Source organism: Herpailurus yagouaroundi, unplaced genomic scaffold (genome assembly GCF_014898765.1).
Source record: "Herpailurus yagouaroundi ecotype Mexico unplaced genomic scaffold, PumYag 248, whole genome shotgun sequence".
Lineage (NCBI taxonomy): Eukaryota > Metazoa > Chordata > Mammalia > Carnivora > Felidae > Herpailurus > Herpailurus yagouaroundi.
Window position 1 is genome coordinate 2,846,562 of NW_024412465.1, and position 20,854 is coordinate 2,867,415.

A 20,854-nucleotide genomic window follows, 5' to 3' on the forward strand; every position below is an offset into this window, starting at 1 on the left:
TTTTTTTTTTTTCATTTTAAATGTTTCAAGTAACATTTTTAAAAGGGTACAAACGTGAAGAGGAACATCGGGAGAAAAACTTGGATCTGAGACCCAGCTCAGACACATCTATGGTACAACCTGAAGAATCCGCATCTGTGGAAAACGATGCAATGGGAACTCCTCTGTTGCCCAATTCTGTGGATTTTGGAGCAGCAAACATGGAGGAAAATGGAGAGACTCTGTATTACCTATCATTTCCTAAGAACGAAGGTCATATGGAAAGGAGCTGAGGTGGCTGGGATCTGATCATTAAAGCCTGCAATGGAGAAACATAGTACTTGCAAATGTTACAACAAACACAGCCAGGAAAAAAAATAGAATTTCATCATATTTCCTCTCCCTCCTTCTGCCTTTTTTTAAAAAGTAATTAATAGTTATGGTATCAATCGATTCACGTCCACAACTTAGTCGCCATGATGGGATTGCCCCCAAGGTGAAAATCATTCTGGAATGCTCCGGTCAGCAGTAAATCTTCAATTCAGAGGTTGATGGGGATCAATAAAGGACAGCTGGAAGGAAAGATGTTTGCCTGAGAAATTTCTCCTGTTTTCCTCCATGCTTGGCCTCCAAATTCCAAATTCCAGATTCCCCTTTGGCAAGCACAATGCTGCTAGGGACCCCCAGGCAAGCAGTTTCACAAGGATTCTAGTGAACCCCTTGACTTTCAAAGTGTATCATGCCCAATCTCTATTCACATTATTTTTGTTTGCAATTATTTTCGTGTTTTATTGATTAAAACCTTTTTCATTACCCTCTTCCTCTCTGGAGTGTCTCTATGTGTGTGTATTATATATAGGTGTGTCTGTATATATATATATATATATATATATATAGTACCCCAGATATTTGGGGTACACACATCTCTGCCTCAACTGCTGCAGATAACCGTGGTGATCTAGACCGTTCCTATTGGGACTTATGGTGCTAAAGCAAACCGATCCATCCAGGAAAAGGATGATAATTATGGGACACGCAATGCTTGTTGGAGAATGAAGTATCAGGGTATTCAGTTGTTCAGTGTCTCCTGCTGAATGTTTCACCTGCAGAAGGAAACCATGATAGACACCGTATTGCTTTGTGTTTTAATGCAGGGTCGGATACTTCATAAATAAGACACCAAACAACTGCTTGTATAATAGTCCTACTGTGCTTAACAAAAATAATCCTCCTTTAAACAAACGACTTCATTGTTTAGGCCCAAACGTAACGATGGGAGACATTCCTTCCATTCTCGTCTCTAGATTTATTTAAGAATGAAATGAGAGGAAGAGGCCCATAAATATGGGGTGGAAAAATCCCATTACAGTAAAACAGAGATAAACATTTTTAAATTGAATTCTTTGGGAAGTCTTTCCTATTTTAGATCCCTGCAGAAAAGGCTGTACTGTGTTTTCTTTATTCTTTCTGTACTCTTGAAATCAAAACTTTTCCTAAATACTGCCAAACAGGGAGTTTCAAAGCTAAAGAAGAAAATCAAGCTGGTTGAATCTTGTCTTCATGCCCGGACGAAATCGAGACTGACTTAATGGCCAGACCAAATTGGCTGTTCAATTTCAAGGTCTACCAAAACAAATTGAGTGTGCTTTCTACCCCTATATGACTGCAGACCTATTAGGACAGCCAATCTACTCCTGACCGCCCCCCACCCCCGCAAAAACAACAACAACAACAACAACAACAACAACAACAAAAAACCAAAAAGACCTTAATTCCACTTTGTGTTCCCTCTGACTTACCCAGAACCAGAATCAACTGTCTTTGGTTTCAGGTTTTCTGAGATAAATCCCCACTATCTTTCAAGGCCATGTTTCCTTAGGCTGTACATGGATTTGATTTGAAAAAAAAAAAAAAAAAAAAAAAACTGAGAATTTCCACACGCAGTTTGAATAGAAGACTCTTTGAGCATGAGATTGGGATGTAAGAGCTAATAGTTTTTTCCCCTTCTCATCTTCCAAATGAAAAAATCCGGAGGGATGACCCTCTTCCAAATGGTTATAGTAAGGGATATATTTATTTATGTACACAGGAAAAGGTCCCAGGAAAATGCAAAAGGCAATGTGGCCAACTCTGGTCAGATTTGCCCACATTAAAATGAAGCCGGGCTCCCGGAGGTCATTCAGGCTTTGTGACACCGTATTTCTTAGCAAAAGTCTAAGTGCTTAAATTTTTACTACCTTATAATAGATAACAGATTCTCAGGGAAGATATACCCCAAATGCTAAGAACCAAAGCAGGTTGGAAAAAGCTAACTGTTAACTAAAACTGACCCTCCTACATTTGAGGGCACTGAAGGTGTCCCACAAATGCAATCTACAAACAGGGAGCAAATTTTACAACAATAAGGAGCTCTTTCTAGATGGTTCTGGGCACGAAAACATGACAAATATGTAGAAATGTGCTATGGTGGATCCTTGTAGTGAAAAAGTGCTACTATGTAAAATTTATCCACACCCTGAAATAAAGTCCCTATATAGCTACATATTCTTAACTACCTATTAATATTAGCTACCAATTCTTCCTTCTTTTAAATTTTTTAACGTTTATTTATTTTTGAAAGAAAGAGAGCATGAGAGGGCCAGAAAGAGGGAGACAGAGGGTCTCAAGCAGGCTCTGCTCAGTGAGCTCAGAACCCAACGCAGGGCTGGAACTCACAAACTGAACCATGGTACCGTGACCTGTAGCTACCATTTTTTAAGGTGGACAACTGCCACCAAAACTCATTGACGTTATTACAAGGCAAACATCATTCACTGGGATTCCACAGTTGTGGGAACAACCAAAATCTTCTAGCACTTTCCCCGCCCTCCCGCCCCGAGTCTCTTCAGTAGGTCTCTGCTTTTCATCCCCAGTAGACCTGGTGCCATGAATCACAGCCAAGTGGGAATATGTTTAAAGAAACACTAAGCTGGAAGGAAAGGAAAGGAAAGGAAAGAAAGAAGAAAGAAAGAAAAGAAACAAGAGAGAAAGAAAGTAAAAGAAAGAGAAAGAAAAGAAAGAAAGGAAGAAAAGAAAAGAAAGGGAGAAAGAAAGGAATAAAGAAAGAATAAGCTGGCCATTAAAACTAGCAGAAAGAACTTGGTTATTAGTAATTTGCTTTCCCAGAAACGTCCATAGCTGAAAAACCTAGAGCTCTGCACAGCTTTTGAAAAAAATGTTAACATCCTTTTCATAAGTGTTTTTAAACATCAGACTTGACCAACAAAACATTCCGACTGCCACTCTAAGAAAGTAAATACCAATGACCTTGTAGGAGTACAGCTTTTCAATCTGCATAACAGCCTGTACTCCCGGTGAAAGCTTCCTGCCTCTTAACCTCGCAGGGCTGAATGTAAGAAATCAAATTTAGCACATTCCCATAGTTAACTTCATAAATTGTTTCCTGTCTTTTTTTTTTCATAAAATAAAATATTCATCCATTGCAAGTGTTCGAATTCAATCACTATATTACTTTTACCTAAATGTCTACTTCAATAAGAGAAAGCAGGAGATATTATAAGGACTAAATCTTATAAAAGGTTTTACGAAAACCAGCTGAAATTTGGTGTCACCATTATTAATCTCTTGAAAATGTGAGATGAAAGTTTAAATTCCTCTTCCTCGACAAAACAAAACTCCATGATCTCACAGAAAAAAAAGTGCTTATAATTTTATACCCTTTCATTATGGTTTAATAGATCACTGGCTTCTGATTTGAAAATAAAAGGTTGCCAATCTGTGATTTACACGGACAGATGTAGAATATTCTCTCGATGACTCCAGTTGTCAATGTGCCCACATCCATCCCCACTGGACAGGGGCGGCTCAGCTTTCTCTGATTCTCCAGCACCCCGGGGAACTTTTGTGGGCCAAGAACACTTACCGTGTGCGTTTTGTGCGTTGCCCATTTTGCTGAAATATACAACTTCTTAAGCAAGTTCTTAAACAGTCTTTAAAGATGATCAGTATAATGAATAAATAAAATCTATAAATTACAGAAAGTTGCTATCTAATATCCTAAACTGTCACTGCAAACAACGTTAATACCTGCCTTCTAAACCTCTTTAAAAAAAAATCCCATGCCTGACGCTTCAGTTTCTCTTACGATCATACCACACTCTCCTCCTTCGTAAATCATAGGAACTTGATTCCATCTGCTTTTGAAGAAGGGGGTCCCGGGGAAGGGCAGTCACCAATTGCCCACCCCATTGTAACCAAGTTTGCATGTTTATTTAAATCCAAATCTGCATTGCACATGGTAGGTTTGATGAGCTTTTATTCTGAGGAACCTTAAAGAGTTAAGCATGGTTAGATTTTGTGTATGAGAACTTCATACCGGAAAGCACGGTTGCTTTCAAAAGCTCTGTGTTGTCCATGTGAAACTAGTAAAATGTTGTATGTTAATTATACTTCAGTTAAAAAAAAAAGTCCTCAATCCATAGTGAAAGGGTCAGAATAGAAACACAGGCATCGGAATAGAAGGGTTTACACTAACCTCGTCACAGTCACTTGAATATTTTGCAGAGAACGATAATGAAAGCTACCTGGAATAAAGGGGATTTGTGCAAAGCCATCAAAACCCAAAGAAACTCAGAAATGGCAGTTAGACTAAAGTCCATGAACAGATATTATACATACAACAAAGGAAAAGCAATGCTAACACCGTGTGACTCATTAATGTGAATAGTTGATGCGTCGATCACGTTTGTGAAATCTGGACCCCGCTGACATTGGCTCCTGATCGCCCGCGGCTTACTTTTCAGGAATTTTGAAACGTCGGTGCTTAACACAACCGCCGTTAACACTTAAATTATAATAATCTTAAAATTAAACTCACGGTTAAAAAAGATAAATGCTTTGCAACTCATCCCTGGCCATTTGACTGTCGCATGCTCATGATGGAAATTCTGTATCATCAGACCTGTCTGCGCATCTTCCTATTTTCGCCATGGAAATCATCACCTGCTACAAATCAGGGCTTTCCTTGACCGAGAGATCCGATCGTTAAATAGTTTTCAGCCTGCCGCTGTGCTTTATGGGTACGTTTTCATGACATTATTGCATTTCTTGAGGGTGTTGCCTTAGACAATGTCTTATACACATTAAAGAGTCCTGCACTATACTGAGCCCCTATACATTAATAAATTCATATTCACTTACTTTTTTGAGTGGCTCGGATGCTATTTGAAATATATGTTAGATATACTCTACTTCTGCATATGTATCAAGGGTACACAATAGACTCTTCAACAACCTGGGTTTGAACTGTGCGGGGCCACCTATCGGTGGGTTTTTTTTTTTTTTTCAACAAATGCAGTACAGTACCGTAAATTCACTTCCTCTTCTTTTTGATTTTCTTAATAACATCTTCTTTTCTCTACCTTGCTTTATTATAAAAATGCAGTATCTAATATCTGTATAAAATATATGTTGATTGTTTATGTGATCGGTAAGGCTGCTGGTCAAAAGCAGGCTGTTAGGGATTGCGTTTTGGGGGAGTAACTTTGGGTACCCTTGGATTTTCAACTGCATGGGGGTCGTTGGCACCGCTAACCCTGCATTTTTCAAGGGTCAACTGCATATATATATTTTTTTTATACATAAAGATAACAAGATGTTTTTTGCCAGTTTTTGCCCCCTTGGTGTCACCCCTGTTGAGAATGCATTACTGTCACTGTCTTCTTCCATTCCTTGTTAGCTAAGCCGTATGACATGGAATTCTTCTTCAGTGTTTTACTTATGTGTTTTGCTATCTCCGCTTCTGTGTAGTAAATAGAGTGTCCTTTGAAGTCCTGCCGGCCGCTTTATTGGCTCTGTACATCAAAAACATGCTCCGTAGACTTTCAAAGCCTCACCTTCCTCATCTGTGTTATGGAGAGATAGACTACCCTCTTCCCTTACCTTGTCTAAAATACTCAGGAAGAGAATATATTTGGAAAACCACCTCATTCCCTGACAAGCCTTCTCTCCACTTCCCTGGCTGTGCACAAAAATCAGCCGCTAAAGCTGCATCCTGATGAGCACCCTTTCAGAGTGGCTCGAACATTTACGTTCTAGGGCTGGGTGATGCTGATGAGGCCTTAAAAGAAATGGATGCTGATTCTTGAAAACACAGAGGCAGAAAGTCACCACATTATTGTGCTGTTTTTCCTGGAACTTGACGACAAACTTGTAAGGAAACCTCAGCTTTCCGAGAACACACATTCGCCTTCCTGGTTTGATCACTTCTCTATCATCCAGTGCACTGAGGTACGCAGCACTGCCTGCTAAGCCAGACTCGGGGATGGATTTTACCTCTTGGTACCACTGTGTACATTTTCAGGAACTAGGTAGCATCTGGCAGTTTACTCCATTTGGAAGCTGACAAAGGCAGCCAACCCCAGTTTCATGGATGCTGGCAGAAGACATGAAACCCCAGGGTCAGAGACAAAGAATGTTATTATTCACAGCACAGCAAGCAGTGTGATTGCCCCCTTCTGCCCTCCCAGTTCCAAAGGGGCAATCCACAGGGGCCCAGGTTGATGCTCCACACATATCGTGAGCTTATGGAAATCAACCACGTTATACTGGACACCACACAAACCTGCCTTTTGCTCAATAGGAAGACACTATCCGTCTTTCCAGGCTGTTGACTATGCATATATTCTTGAAAAGATAGTGCAAAACAGATGAAGAGCCAATGCCTCCCTCGCAAGTAATACAGGACACAAGAGAGACCTATGAAAAGTGCCTCCTATCATGTATCTCTTAAAAAACTGTTAGGTTTATGATGAACTCAAACCAGTCTATGGATTTGCAAAGGGGAACGTAAAGACAAGAAAAATCAATATCCCCTCTGCTGTAGCTGCCCGTGATTCCCCCTCTTGATGAGTGTGTTGAGTAAATGCTAAATGCTGGGAGGAACTAAGTATGGTTTCCCTAGTGTCTATCTTGATAGTTTGTTTATTTGTTTACAAATTCCAGCAACTTCTGCAGCACTTAATGTCTATACCCTACATGGCAGATGTGCGGACTTCAGTATCCCACTGCTACAAATGCATGGAGTCGTACTAGAAGGGAGAGAAAAAGCAAAGACAGGGGGTAGTTCCATTCTTCCAGATTCCTATCTTTCTAAGACAGGTGCAAGCATGGGAGTCATCACTGTTCAATGCTTCACACATGGAAAGGTTCTCACCTCTTCTCAGAGAGACACAGGGAGCAGAAATTGGGTACAAAAAAAGAGTAATATTTGCAGATTAAGTACCTTCTTTGGGACTCTGCTATATTTAAACCATCAGAGATTATTAATTTCATTGTCAAACTGCTGATGCAAGGGTAAATATTTTCATGGGATCTGTGTAAGATCGAGTTAAGACATGGTATTTAAATTTTTTATTTTTATTTTTTTAAGTTTATTGGTTTTGAGAGAGAGAGAGAGAGACCGTGTGCAAATGGGGGAGGGACAGAGAGAGAGGGAGAGATTGAGAATCCCAAGCAGTCTCCATGCTGTCAGCACAGAGCTCAATGCAGGGCTTGAACTCACAAACTGTGAGATCATGACCTGAGCCGAAATCAAGAGTTGGATGCTTAACCGACTGAGCCACCCAGGTGCCCCAAGACATGGTATTTAAAGTGTTATTATCCAGTGGCATGAGACCACTTAGACCTGGAGGAGGCAAACAGTTTAAGGGGAAAAGCCATCCACTTGGAATTCTGCTGTTGGCTTTCTTTTCTCTTTTCCCTCCTCCTCCTCCTGTTCCTCCTTCTACCTCTCTCTCTCTCTCTTTGCTTTAACATTAGTAATAAGCAAATTTCAAATACCTAGACTACCATAATGAGGAAAAACCTAAAATCGGAAATAACGCAAGACAGAAAACATGGCGGACAGAAAAGTTCAAGAGATGCATAGAGGGAAGTTCCTTTTGGAAGGGATTCTCTAGCACACTTCTTTAGCTTCTGAGCCAATGCACGGTGTTTGACATCCATGAGGAATCACCGTGTGTGTTATTAATTAAGAAAAAGGTGGCTCGAAGGAAGCCAGATGGTTGAGGGCTGGGCCACTGGAGGGAAGACAGCCATGTCCCTCTGACAAGGCAAGTGTGGTGCAGACAGATGTACCCCGGGAAGACCCAGCTTCTGCAGCCCAGCAAATGTTGCACTGGTGTGATCGCCTGGGTGCCCCCTGCGACTTAAAGTGCCAACACAGAGATTAGCTAAAGTTCTGGAGGTTACAAGTGGCTACCTAGTTTTTGTTCACCTTTCCATTCATATAGAGCAGACAGATTAGAGACACCCTTCCGGGGGACCATCCTGCACGGTTAGAAGTGCTCTTCCAAAGTCATGGGCAACCAGCCACGTAAGGATGATCGGGGGGCATCAGAAGCTCAGGACGTTCCCATTGTTTAAGGCTTCGGCTGTATATAAAAATAGAGGAAGAGATAGTTGTAAAAAGGTCACACAAATCATGGACTCCTTGAACAGAAATGGTAGAATGTTTTAACCTAAAGATAATATACACTGAAATAATTGATGCTTTTAGCACATTACAAATAGCGATTGTTTATGGCTGAAAGCTTCTGAGGATGGGGCCTTGGACACATGACCCCTCCTCCTAATGACTGCGTCCTGCCCCCTCCCCTTATAGGCCGGGAGGGCACCGCAGGGGCCTGGGCCCAGCCAACGTGAGGCTCTCCCAGAAGGAGCAGCCCCAGCCGCCCATCTGCACATGCGGGTGCGTGTGAGGGTGGCTGAGGTCTGAGGCCATCCAGGACTTCTCCACGGCAAGCTGGGTGCAGCCTGCAGCCCAGTGAAAGAGAGCACCGTGGGGTCCTTGGGTGAAAGCGGAAAATTACTCAAGTATGTGATCCCTGCTCCTGGTGCCCAGTCCTTTCCAGAGGAAAAGAAAGGTGGGTATGCCTGTGTGTGTGTGTGTGTGTGTGTGTGTGTGAGAGAGAGAGAGAGAGAGACAGAGACAGATGGACTGACAGAGACAGAGAGATAGGGAGGGAGAAATTGTTTTCTCCTTAGGATTATGAAACACATTTTGAATGTGAATTTGAGAATAGGCTCTATAAATAATTTTTATTTTCTTTAAATTGGCCAAGTTGGAATAAACATTCCTTTGCAGTCTTGTAACCCATCTGCTAGGTGCTCGCATTAAACACTATTGATCCCCGATTGCTATCAAAGAGGGTGTGTTTACCCTCACTGTCAGGGATCTCTGGACAGAATAGCTTAATTACGCTGGTTATGTGCACAGGGGACTTGGTGATTCAGCAGGCGTGGGGATCGTGTTTACCTGGGACTTCACCCTTTCACGCTGTTAATAAAACCCATGTTGCTTCGTTTCATACCAGGGGGCCAGTGGCTTTGCCATTGGATTCGATGACCTTTGCAAATGACTTCGCAGTGGTCTCCCCAAGGTTGGAATCTCCACACTCAACGATGAGAGGGTATCTGGAGGAAGACAAGGGAATGCCCACCATTCCCAGGAAATTCTGATTGAGGTTTTTGGAGTAATCTGCCCAAATTATTGAGATGAAATTATTGAGGCTGAAGAAAATGAAACAAAATTCAACTTCTATTATGTGAAAAGTCATGAGCATTTGTAAAGTGAGGCATTAGGGAGCTTACAGTCCAGTGAACCAAGTGTGCGCACACACACACACACACACGCTCATACGTACCTTCTAAATGCTGCTGGAAATAGTGCATTAACTGCTTTGTGAACACACAAGGTGGCACGATGAAATTTTCTACCGGACGAATTGGAGTGGGTGGTTCTATGAGGAAATTGTAAGTCCTTTGGAACCGAGTAATATTTCTGAGCCTCTCGCACCCTGGTTAGCACAGAATTGACCAGGTGGACGAGTGGATTCCCTAATCACTCCTTGACTTGATAAACTATGAAAAGATCAAGGCTGTTGATGAGAACAAAACCGTTCTGACGCAGGGTGAAGAAAGTCTATTTTGCTTGATGCAGGAAGCACAGATTTTGCGGTCCACTTCTGCCTTTCCTCTGATTTGATAACTTTTGGCAGGATTTATGAGCACATGATGTACTTCTGGTTCATTCGTCTATGGCGTGTAAGAAAGAGCTCAGCAACCATTCTGAAAATTGTAAAATGTGTTGCATATTGGTTCGCATTGTTCAACGCTCTTTTCTCTTCCTCGGTGCTACAGCTGGCTTACTGCCATCCCCATGCATATCCACCCAGGCACACATATATGCATATAGAGGTACCTATATACTCTTAGTTATCTGATAATAGCACAGCAAATGACCACAGACCTAGAGGCTGAAACTCATACTATCTCACCCCTTCTGTGCTTCAGCACATGGCATGTGACTTAGCTGAGGGCTGTGTTCCAGAATGTTCACGGGCTGCAATGCCAGCATCAGCTGGGCAGGGGCTGGGGTCTCATCAGAAAACTCGAGTGGGGAAGAATCTACTTCTGAGATCACATGGTTGGTGGGATTTGGTATCTCACAGACAGATGGACTCAGGACTTCACTTCCTCATTGGCTGTGGCCAAAAGGCACCATCAGTTTTCTGCCCTGAAGATGTGGCACAGGGTCAGGGGTTCCCCATGTAATTTTGGCCACACATACTTGGAAAATACAGAAAATAATTTTCCATATATCCTTGGTCATATAGACCAGGAAAATACTACTGTATTACTAATATACCAATGCCTTTTAACAGGGTTTGATCCCCATTCAAAACAAATCCACTGATCTTTTTCTAAAATAAATTTTATTTTATTTTATTTTTTTATTCTTTTAGAGCGAGAGAGAGCACAAGCAGGGGAGAGGGACAGAGAAAGTATCTTAAGCAGGCTCCATGATCTGCATGGACCCTGATGTGGGGCTCAATCCCATGACCCTGGTATCACAACCTGAGCAGAAAACAAGAGTCAGATGTTCAGCTGACTGAGCCACCCACGTGCCCCAAATCCATTGATTTTAATATATACCTTCATACCGTTCCGGTCCTACACATTGCACATATACGTACACATATACACATATGTACACACATACATATATATGTGCATGTCACATATAAAGTTTATTTGCAATACTTGCCTTCTCATCTCAATGAATGTTGATACAAAACTAAAATATTTTTAAGAGATTCTAGAATGAACCTTTAATTCAAAAGGATAAAAGAGAGCATTTTTCCTAATAATTTTTTGCCAACTGCACTTTATTTCATTTTCTAAAAAGTTTTTATTTAAATCCAGTTAGTTAACATAGTGTAATATTAGTTTCAGGTGTACAGTTTAGTGGTTGAATGCTTTCCTACATCCCTCGGTGCTCATCACGACAGGGGCACTCCTTAATCCCCGTCACCAATTTCACCCATCCCCCACCTCCCCTGTGGCAACCACCAGTTTGTTCTCGATAGTCAAGAGCCAGTTTCTTGGTTTGCCTCTCTCTTCTTTTCCCTATGCCAACTGCACTTTATTTACACTCAAAATAACGAACCAGAATTGCATTCACCAGAGATGTTCTATTTTTCTACTGGCATGGCTGACATAGGTCATTAACAGGAGACAGGGCTATCTGCTGTGGAGTCAATACGCAAAGCACATCAGTGCTGCCCTTCATATTAAACTTCCTTTTGTTGTACCTCCAAATGCTAAATTTCTTTCTTTTCAAATACAGATTATCTGCAGTATAAGTATGAAAGTAGGAAGATAGGTGTCCACACACAGGATAAAGATAGAGGGGCAGAATCAGGTGCGAATCAACATTCTGGGAGTGTAAATATCTGTCTGTTATTTATTATATATATTCAGAAGGTTACATGCATGTGTACATATAGTAACGTATATATACAGAAAGCTTTGTATGTACATATAGTTATGTCTGTATAGTGCCAATATACAGAGTAATATATGTTAATATATAATGAAGAAATGATGCATATATTTTATACATAATATAAATAAAATTATCACAATATATATTTATATTATGTTATAACATATTATATAATATATATTTATATACAAATACATAGATATTTAATATAATAGAGTTTATTAATATTTAGTCTGTATAATATATGAATATCTATTTTATATAAGATATGATTATACCAAATATACACATCTATGTGTATAGATACATACATATATCCATATGTATGTATACATATACATACATAATATCTTTATATTATATATAAATGTGTTATTTTATATAGAAATATAGAAATATATTACATAGGATATACAATATATTTTATATAAATCTAGTTACAATCATATTTATATTATAAATATAAACACTATTTTATAACTGTTTAAATATATACATACATACATTTTTATATATGCATAATGATAATATATTGCATTCTATGAACATACATATATTTACCTATAGAGAGGGGTTATATATAATATATGCTATCTTGTATGTAACCATATATATATTATATAAGCCTATATAACATATAATGTATAACCTTATATATATTATTAAAGCTATATATAATGCATATATAATATAAATGATAAATATATGTATATTTACATTACCCTATGTATAATATATAACCCATCTCTATTTTATATATCTATATTTATATATACATTTTATGTATGATGTATATATATATATATAATTCTATGTAACCTAGAGAGAAGAAGTTTCATGAATATTTTTCATCATTTTCAAGTGTAGTGCATATTCTTATTTGTGAAAGGACACAGACATTGTGAAAGATTTTCATACAAAGTCTTAGGCAATAACAGTGAGAAAGTTGCTGCAAATGTCATTTAAAAATGAACTCTGGCTATTTGGGATTCAGTATTCTTGGTTTTCATACAAAAGCAATAGTTAATGGCTTTCTCATCTGCACCAAATACAGTGCAAGTCAGGAGCTGGAATACTTTTTAAAAATCAGGGCCATTTAAAAGTCATTTAGGCTAATAATGCCCAGGTATAAAATAATAACCAGGGAAAGAATTTAAAATCATCAGATGGAAAGTCCATGTACAAAGTGTATCTCTGCACAGTGGATGCATGTTACATAATTAATGGTGTTTTATGGGTTTAAAACAACAGTCAGAAGGACAAAAGCTTCGGAAAGACTGGGAGCAGACTGTCTTCCATGAAGATTTAATTATTCCCATTTCTCAGATGCAAACATCGCACTAGGGCGATGCACAGCCTTCTTATTGGAAAACAGATACTTTAATACATTTCCTTGAAGCTTTAGAAGTCTTATGAAACACTACTTACAAAACCGAGGAGGATAAGCTAAGACAATTGCTTGTGTCTCTTCCAAGTAAGTGTCTATAACTATATTCACAGGTAAGAAAAGGTGTGTACCTTCCACTAATGTCAGAAAACCTCTTTTCAATGATGGGCATGCATTTGAAATTCATTCTAATTTAACTTAGACGGGTCTGAAGTTACCTCTGTATCTTTGAAAGGACAAGGTTTATGTAGCAGGTTTCGAGGACACAATAAGACAGGATGGAATTTGTGAAACTTTCAGAGAGTAAATATTTTTAACTTTTCCAGCATGCTTCTCTTATTCAATCTATGCTGTTCATCATATTATAATCTAGTTATTAAGTCTAATTTGGGAATACTGCTACTTAACTATTTTGTAATTAAGTATGTTATATTTGTTATATGAAACTCAGTTATATTTGTTCTATGTAATATATATGTCTGTCTCTCTCTCCATCCATTACATATCTCCCACCTGTCTATCTATGTATCTATGTATCTATCTACCTACCTACCTACCTATCCATCCATCATCTCTCTCTCTCATCCATCCATCCATCCATCATTCCATCCATCCATCCATCCATCCATCCATCCATCCTATCATCTATCTATCATCTATCATCTGTCATATCAAAGTTATTTTATATTCTATCCTCTCTCAAATTTATTAAATTCATGCCCTAATGTGGTCTCATATAGTTGTGACCCCCCCAAAGCATTTACCATCATAATGTTGCAGAGATTTTTTTTTTCTGAGACTGTGTCGATAATGGTAACTGAATGGAAAAAATACAATAAGTAAATAAACAGATGAATAAAAATAAAGTGGGACAGTTGTATTGTTAAGCAAAGCCATTGATTAAAAAGAAATTTCAGGATCAGCTACTTATGGGCAAAGATCATGTCTTATTTTTCCATCCTTGGTATTTTAAAGAGTTCTTGGAATTAGCAACGGTTCTCGGATTCATGTTCATTAAATAAATGAATAAATATAACAACCAGAAAACTGCTTACAAACAGTCCCACCTTAATCCCGCTACCTCTGAATACATATCATTTCCCCCCTTCATTGTGAGGCTATCATGATGGTTTCAACTTCCTCATCAGGATCCCACTCGTGAATCTGCCTAAAATATTCGTTTGAAGCCTGTCCAATAATCTGTTGATTCCAAACTGCAGCACTGCTCCGCCGTCCTCCCCCTCTCCACTAAGATCTCTGCAATGTCTGCATCTCTTCACACAGTTGACTTCTGCCCCTGCCTTTTGCAGTTGAAACTCCTCCCTTTGAATTCCATGTGGCACCTTGGTAGTTATGGCAATTGTTTGGTTATATTCCATTGGATTTTCTACATGGATAGTCATTCCATATTTAAACACAGGTTAATTCTCCTTTCTCTCTTTTACGCCAGAATTTTAAGTAGCCTATGCATGGAGTTTCCCGTCAGATCTGTTGACCCTACTCTAAGCTTCCTATCGTTGTCAAATCTCAGTCTTCCAAAGATCCACGGTGTCAGTGCCAATTCCATTGACGTGATCTGTCAGCATTCAAGTCAAAGTCTTCATTTTTCTTCCCACTCAACTTCTTTTGGTTTTGCATGTTATCGGTTATCTTGGAGTTTCCATCTTGCAACGTCAAGGCAGTCTTCTATACGCTTCCTGTTCTGAGGTCCCAGCCCACTTGTAACCAATTTCTTGGATTTCGAGTCTTGTAACGATTATTCCACCCATTTCTTATTTTTAATTTTTACTATTACCTTAGTTTATGAATGCTGCAATAGCTTACTAACTGTGCTCTCCTGTTCTAGAATGTCCCTGCGATAAGCCATCCCTAAAATGAAGCGATGCCCTAAAATACTTCAGGGTAAACTCCCTGAAAGTGAATCTGTGCCTCTCATGTTCAAAAGTCAGCCATGATTCCCGTCACTGATTGTCTGTGAGCCATATCTCATCATTCTTCATGCCTGCTGTGAACCAACCATTAAGTCACTACCATGAGCATGTTCATGGTTTAATTTAAGGGCTTCTTACCAAAGAGTCACTTAGCAAGGTGTCCCTCACAGTGCTAACTGTGCTAGAGCTAACTCAAGACCTACTAAATTTGGATCCTTGGTGCTGAGTTCCTAGAGCATGGAACCAGCTAACAAGGTGGTCCTTAGCCACCTTGAACTTTCAGAACCTTTGTCTACACCCTCTCCATTTCTCCCTTCTAGACTTTGTTCTCTTGGAATGATTTCTCATCTCTGTTCTCCAATTCCCCATGAAAACCTTATTTATGTATGAGAGATTTTCTCATTTTTCCTTTCAGGAAGTATGCTATGCTTCTCTTATGCTTCTAGGACAGCGTATACCGTATATTACCTTAGATTTTACTGATTTATCACCCTCTCACATTTTAAGCCTCTTCTATATTACGTATATTTATATCTCTAATAGTGTGTGGCAGTTAACCAAATAGTATACATTACTATTACACCAATAATTATTGTTCTACTTAATCATATTTCTGTTTGGTTTTAACCCTTGTGTTAGTTGAGTCATGAGTCAGTATTCCCAATGGCCTGCCTGGTTTAGCCAATACTGCATTTAGGGTTGATTGTGTCAACGCCACAGGAACATGAACGAGAACGTGGTTGATGGACACAGGACGGAATTATCATTAAGAGCACGGCTACAGTACAGATTAAATCTCAGTTTCTTTCGAGTTCTCTGTATCAAAACCGAGTTCCTGTCAATGGGTCCTTTTTTGTATGCCATTCTTTGATATCTTTTCATGTTTCCCCATCTCACCATATTGCATAATTAGATTTTTAGTGGGAGCATAAAGAATTATACTCGTATCTGTCCAAGAATTCCGGGTTTAAATGTATGTAACTCCATTCACCATTTTACAATCTGTTCTCCCAACAGGATTAGAAATGGGGTGTTTGGTTCTTCCTTTTCTTCTTCTTCTTCTTCTTCTTTTTTTTTTTTTTTAATTTAATGCTTATTTATTTTTGAGAGAGAGAGACAGAGAGACAGAGCGTGAGTGGGGGTTGCGGGGGGGCAGAGAGAGAGGGAGACACAGAATCCGAAGCAGGCTCCAGGCTCCGAGCTGTCAGCACAGAGCCTAATACGGGGTTCGAACTCACCAAGCACAAGATCATAACCTGAACCAAAGTTGTTTGCTTGCCTGAGCCACCCAGGCACCCCTGTTTCTTCCTCTTCTGACTAGTCTCATGTGATTAGGATTAGAGAAAATTATAAGATCATACCATTATACATTTACTTTGTATTAAAATAAGTACTCTGTCTGCTTAAGTATTTTTGGGGGGAGGGACCTGAGCTTTTTTTTTTTTTAAAGCTCCATAAGATTGTTCAGATGGAAATGAAAATGTGCTGGCCTGCCCCTCCCACATAACATATCTCAGGAAACACGTCTGCTCCTCAACCAATTGTCCCCACACTAAGACAAACATTAAGATGTTACCCATCCCCTCCCCAGATTCACTTTCTTATGCTGCCTTAATGAATTTAGAGATGACCTTTTGGGGCGCTGGGTGTTCAGTCAGTTGAGGGCCTGACTCTTGATTTGGGCTCTGGTCATGATCTCAGGGTTCATGAGATGAGAAATGACCCATTTTCCCCATATCAATTGCTGTTTCCCTTTTATTCTCTCTCTCCTCCCCCCCTCTCTCCGTGTCTGTGTACATGTCTCCATTATTCAGTTTTGTCCCTTGTCCATATTGCCACACTGTGGTTGTCCTAAAACGTAAATCTGATGATTTCCCCCCTACCGTGGGCTTACAATATGTTAAAGCCAATTGATAAATTGGCTGCCACCTGTACAGCATGGCATTCCAGATCCTCCGTAAATATGTCTCGGAACACTTCTTCACCCCTGTGTCTCACCCCCCTCCTTTGCATACTCTGTGAGCTGCTCATACCAAACCTTCTGTGTTTCCGACCCACACACCTCTTTTCTCAATTCCTGCACAGGAATGCAACTTCTCTTTTGAAGGCCGTTCCTTCATCATTTCCACCTCTGTGGATCCCTATGACTTCACATGTCACGGGACTTTCCCCACACCTTCTTATCATTTTCTTGTCTTACATTATTGGCTGTCTTATCCACTAGACCATAGGTTTCTTCAAAAATAAGTGGCTGTGACTTACACAAGAATGCATGTTTGGTGCTTAGGACCATGCCTGTGCTCAACAAATATTTGAATTTATCAGTCAATCAATCAATCAATTAATACATTCTTGGCAAAGCAAATGACTTTCTGGCCTGCTATAAACTATTGTTTTCAGGTAGAGGGTCTTTTCTAAGCCCCACTTTGGGAGATCCGTGTATCTACACCTATATTTTTGTACTGATATCTATATAGGTCAGTGAATTCGGGGAGAAGCTATATTTATTAGCAATACTATTATGTTACTGGATCTTAAACATCTATTCAATAACAGATGAAAAATATATTTGTATAAAACATGTTTCATCTATTATTGATGTAATAAATATAATATTTATTTTACAATAATAAATAATAAATATTTATATAACAAACATATTTTATATAATAAATATAATATTTATATAATAGATGTGATATTAATTATATAAAATATAATATCATATATTATATAATAAATATATTTATATAATAAGTATACTATTATATATTATATAAAATATAATAAATATACTATATTATATTTATATAAATAAATATAATAAGATATATTTAAATATATATTAAATATATATTTTAAAATTATTATATATATTTATATAATAAAATATAGTAATTATATTATATAAATGAATATAATAAGGTATATTTAAATATATATTAAACATATACATTTAAATATATATTTATATATTTGTATACATCTTTTTGGTAAAAGGTGTTTTCAAACACATTCTTTCACTTAATCATCCCCAGAAACCCACAAAAGAGTGTTTTTAAATCACCGTTCAACAGATGTGGTCTCTAAGATTCACAGAACATAACAGACTCTGCAGCAAGTCAAAGCTAGCAAAGGTAGACCCTTGACACGAGAGTAAGTCCCCTGACTCAGTGTACCTCACCTTCCCGTTTTTTGGACACATCCCAATGACTTCTTGTCTCAAAGCTTGTGAGGAATCTCTATACGCACACAGCAAATACCTACTGCAGGTTGGATGCCTAAGTTTGCCCGTTAAGTGCAGAGGATGTCCTATGGACAGGGGACATTATCTTTTCTCTTCGATAAATAAATTCGTAGGCCTGTGAACTAATTTTAAGAAAAGCAAGCATTTCTTTAGGGCTTCTTGTGTGTTACGTCCTGTGTTTACCCAGCTCATATCATCATGATATAAGGAAGTGGTTACTTATCTCTTCCCCATTTTATAGATGCAGAGACAGATACTGAACATTCAAATGGACACCTAAGGTCATATGCAACCTGCATTCAAGCAGTGTAGTTTGAGAATCTCTCATATTGCCACAACAGTATACATTGTCCCCGGGGTTTATCACTTAGGGACTTCATACGTTGCCCATGGAAAGCCGATGATAAATAACAGGTCGTATCACCAAACTTGAAGCTGGCTGGGAAAGATAAAACTCCTGGGCCCTGAAAGTGAAGACGAGTATTTAAAAACAGCTAGCCAAATCCTAGCAACATCCCCGTTAATCTGGTATTCATCGAAACCATTACTGTGTCAGAGAAGAAACACACAAAACGTCTGGACCCATCACCTGGGCATAAAGGAGACTCTGTCCTTTACAGACCTTCATTGTAATTTTACTGCCCCCCCCCCAAGATACCGTTCCCTGCCAATATAACCACAGTAACATAACGTACGGTAACACATTTGTCAGCCTGACCACGAGGGAATAGCTGCACATGGGGTGGCACTCTGCAGAGCAAAGCCTCAAAGAGTTAAAGATGTTTGCAAATACTGTAGCGTGTGTGGTGTGGACGATGCTGCAAAGGGGGGAGGTGGGGGGGGGGGAGCAGAGCAGGCAGAGAGCAAGCTTTGCTGCGCGCTCGCGCTCCTGGCATGGTGGCCCAGTGTGGCGCGCTCACCTGTTTCGCCACCCTGGCCCCGGGAATGTCTGTTACAGTTGCTTTGCGCCGAGATTAGCTGCTCTTTGCATTTCCTTGTAGCTGTGGATGTGGTTTCTGTAGTGATGGGACCGAGTGCGGAGATCTATTGGCTGCTGGCTTTGTAAATTTCATTCAGTTTGGTCCAATAGCAGAGGGGGATCGGGGAGACATCGGGAGCTCTCGCTTCAATCTCCCTTTTCCTTGCAGACCCGTCTGTGTCTCTCAGCACAGAGCTCTTATTCAGACCTCGCCGTGCCCTTCCTGCTCCCACTGTCTTGCTTTCTCTTCCTGACTATTTTAGGGCACAAACAACGAATTTCCTCCAAGCGGCCGGCCTCGGTGGTCCCCGCATTCCTTTGGATGAGCACATCTAGTTGGGAATTGGACAAAGCCCAGGCTCCTGGACTCGCACACAGCCTCCTGAATCCTACCCTCGGTCAGGATTCCCTAGAAAAATCTGGATGTGTGAAAAAGAACACTCAGAGCCGATGCAGATTTTTCCACGGCTAAAGGTAGGTGCCGTTTTCAGATGTGTCTCTGGGTTATTTATTTGTAAAGCCTTTGAAACATTTGGACCTGTGTATGCTTCCCCAGCAAAAGAGGATGCTAAGCCTCCTGGAAAACACTCGAGCTGCGTTCCCATCTGACATTTTTTTTTTTTAAATTATTATTGCATTTTATTTTGAGAATTCGGACAGGACTTTCTGCCATCTGCCGCTCCATTTCCTTATAGGTGTGGGTGGGACTGGGGACATGTATGTGCGGCGTGTCCTGTGCAAGCTTCATGCACATTTCCACAGAAACATTTGCTTTTTTTTTTTTTCCCTGTTGACTTAAAAAAAAAAAAAAATTGGGACCACCGTGGTTTGAAAGAATTTTGCTGCAATCAGCTATTTGAACGGCGCTGGGGCCGTGTGTGATGTGTTTACAAAGTAGCGTTGTCTTACATACAAATAAACACAAGAGTGGCGAGGACAGGAGGGGAAAAAAATATATCTGCAGTAGAGGCTGAGCAGGAGCAAAGCGTCAGCTCCCTGCAAACCGGGACCGGAGATGAAGACAGGAATACTTCTGGAGACTGAGCAACCGCGAGCTTTTTTTTTTTTTTTTTCCTCCTTCTTTAAGGAAACTGTCAGCTACCACCCTCCTGGGGTGCTTTTTTTGGGTTAACCAGAGAGAAAAAAGGAAAACAGGCTTGGCTGGGGTTGCATTAAGCGGGTTTTTTTGTTGTTGTTGCTTTTGGGTTTTTTTTTTTGTTGTTTTTTTTTTTCCTCCTTCCTCTCTGCTGGCCTCGTAGAACATGACGGCTGTTGTGATGCACGAAATAACGCACGTGATTGATTAGGACCTGGCTGGGCTTTGCTGGGGAGCGACCCGGGCGCGCCGGAGACCCCGGCTGGACACTCCAATGACGGAAGCTTCGAGCTGTTTCTGCAAAGCTGGGGAGCGGGCTCCGTGCCCCCCTTCTCCCGTGCGTGTGGGTAGGGGGGAGGCGAGCGGCGGAAAGCGGGGGGGGGGGGG

General features: G+C 40.0%; 1 protein-coding gene across 4 annotated transcripts in view; it reads left to right on the forward strand.

The window, feature by feature from the left end:
• Positions 1-19,354: 19,354 nt before the first annotated feature.
• NLGN4X (neuroligin 4 X-linked) overlaps positions 19,355-20,854 on the forward strand; it is a 334,832-nt gene continuing 333,332 nt past the window's right edge. Inside the window, exon 1 of one of the 4 annotated variants that reach the window (XM_040460135.1) lies at positions 19,355-19,845. The gene's annotated coding sequence lies outside the window, so the exon portion shown is untranslated. Of the gene's footprint in view, positions 19,846-20,590; positions 20,805-20,854 lie in introns of those variants that run through there. The other 3 variants (XM_040460138.1, XM_040460140.1, XM_040460136.1) reach the window with 3 other exon arrangements.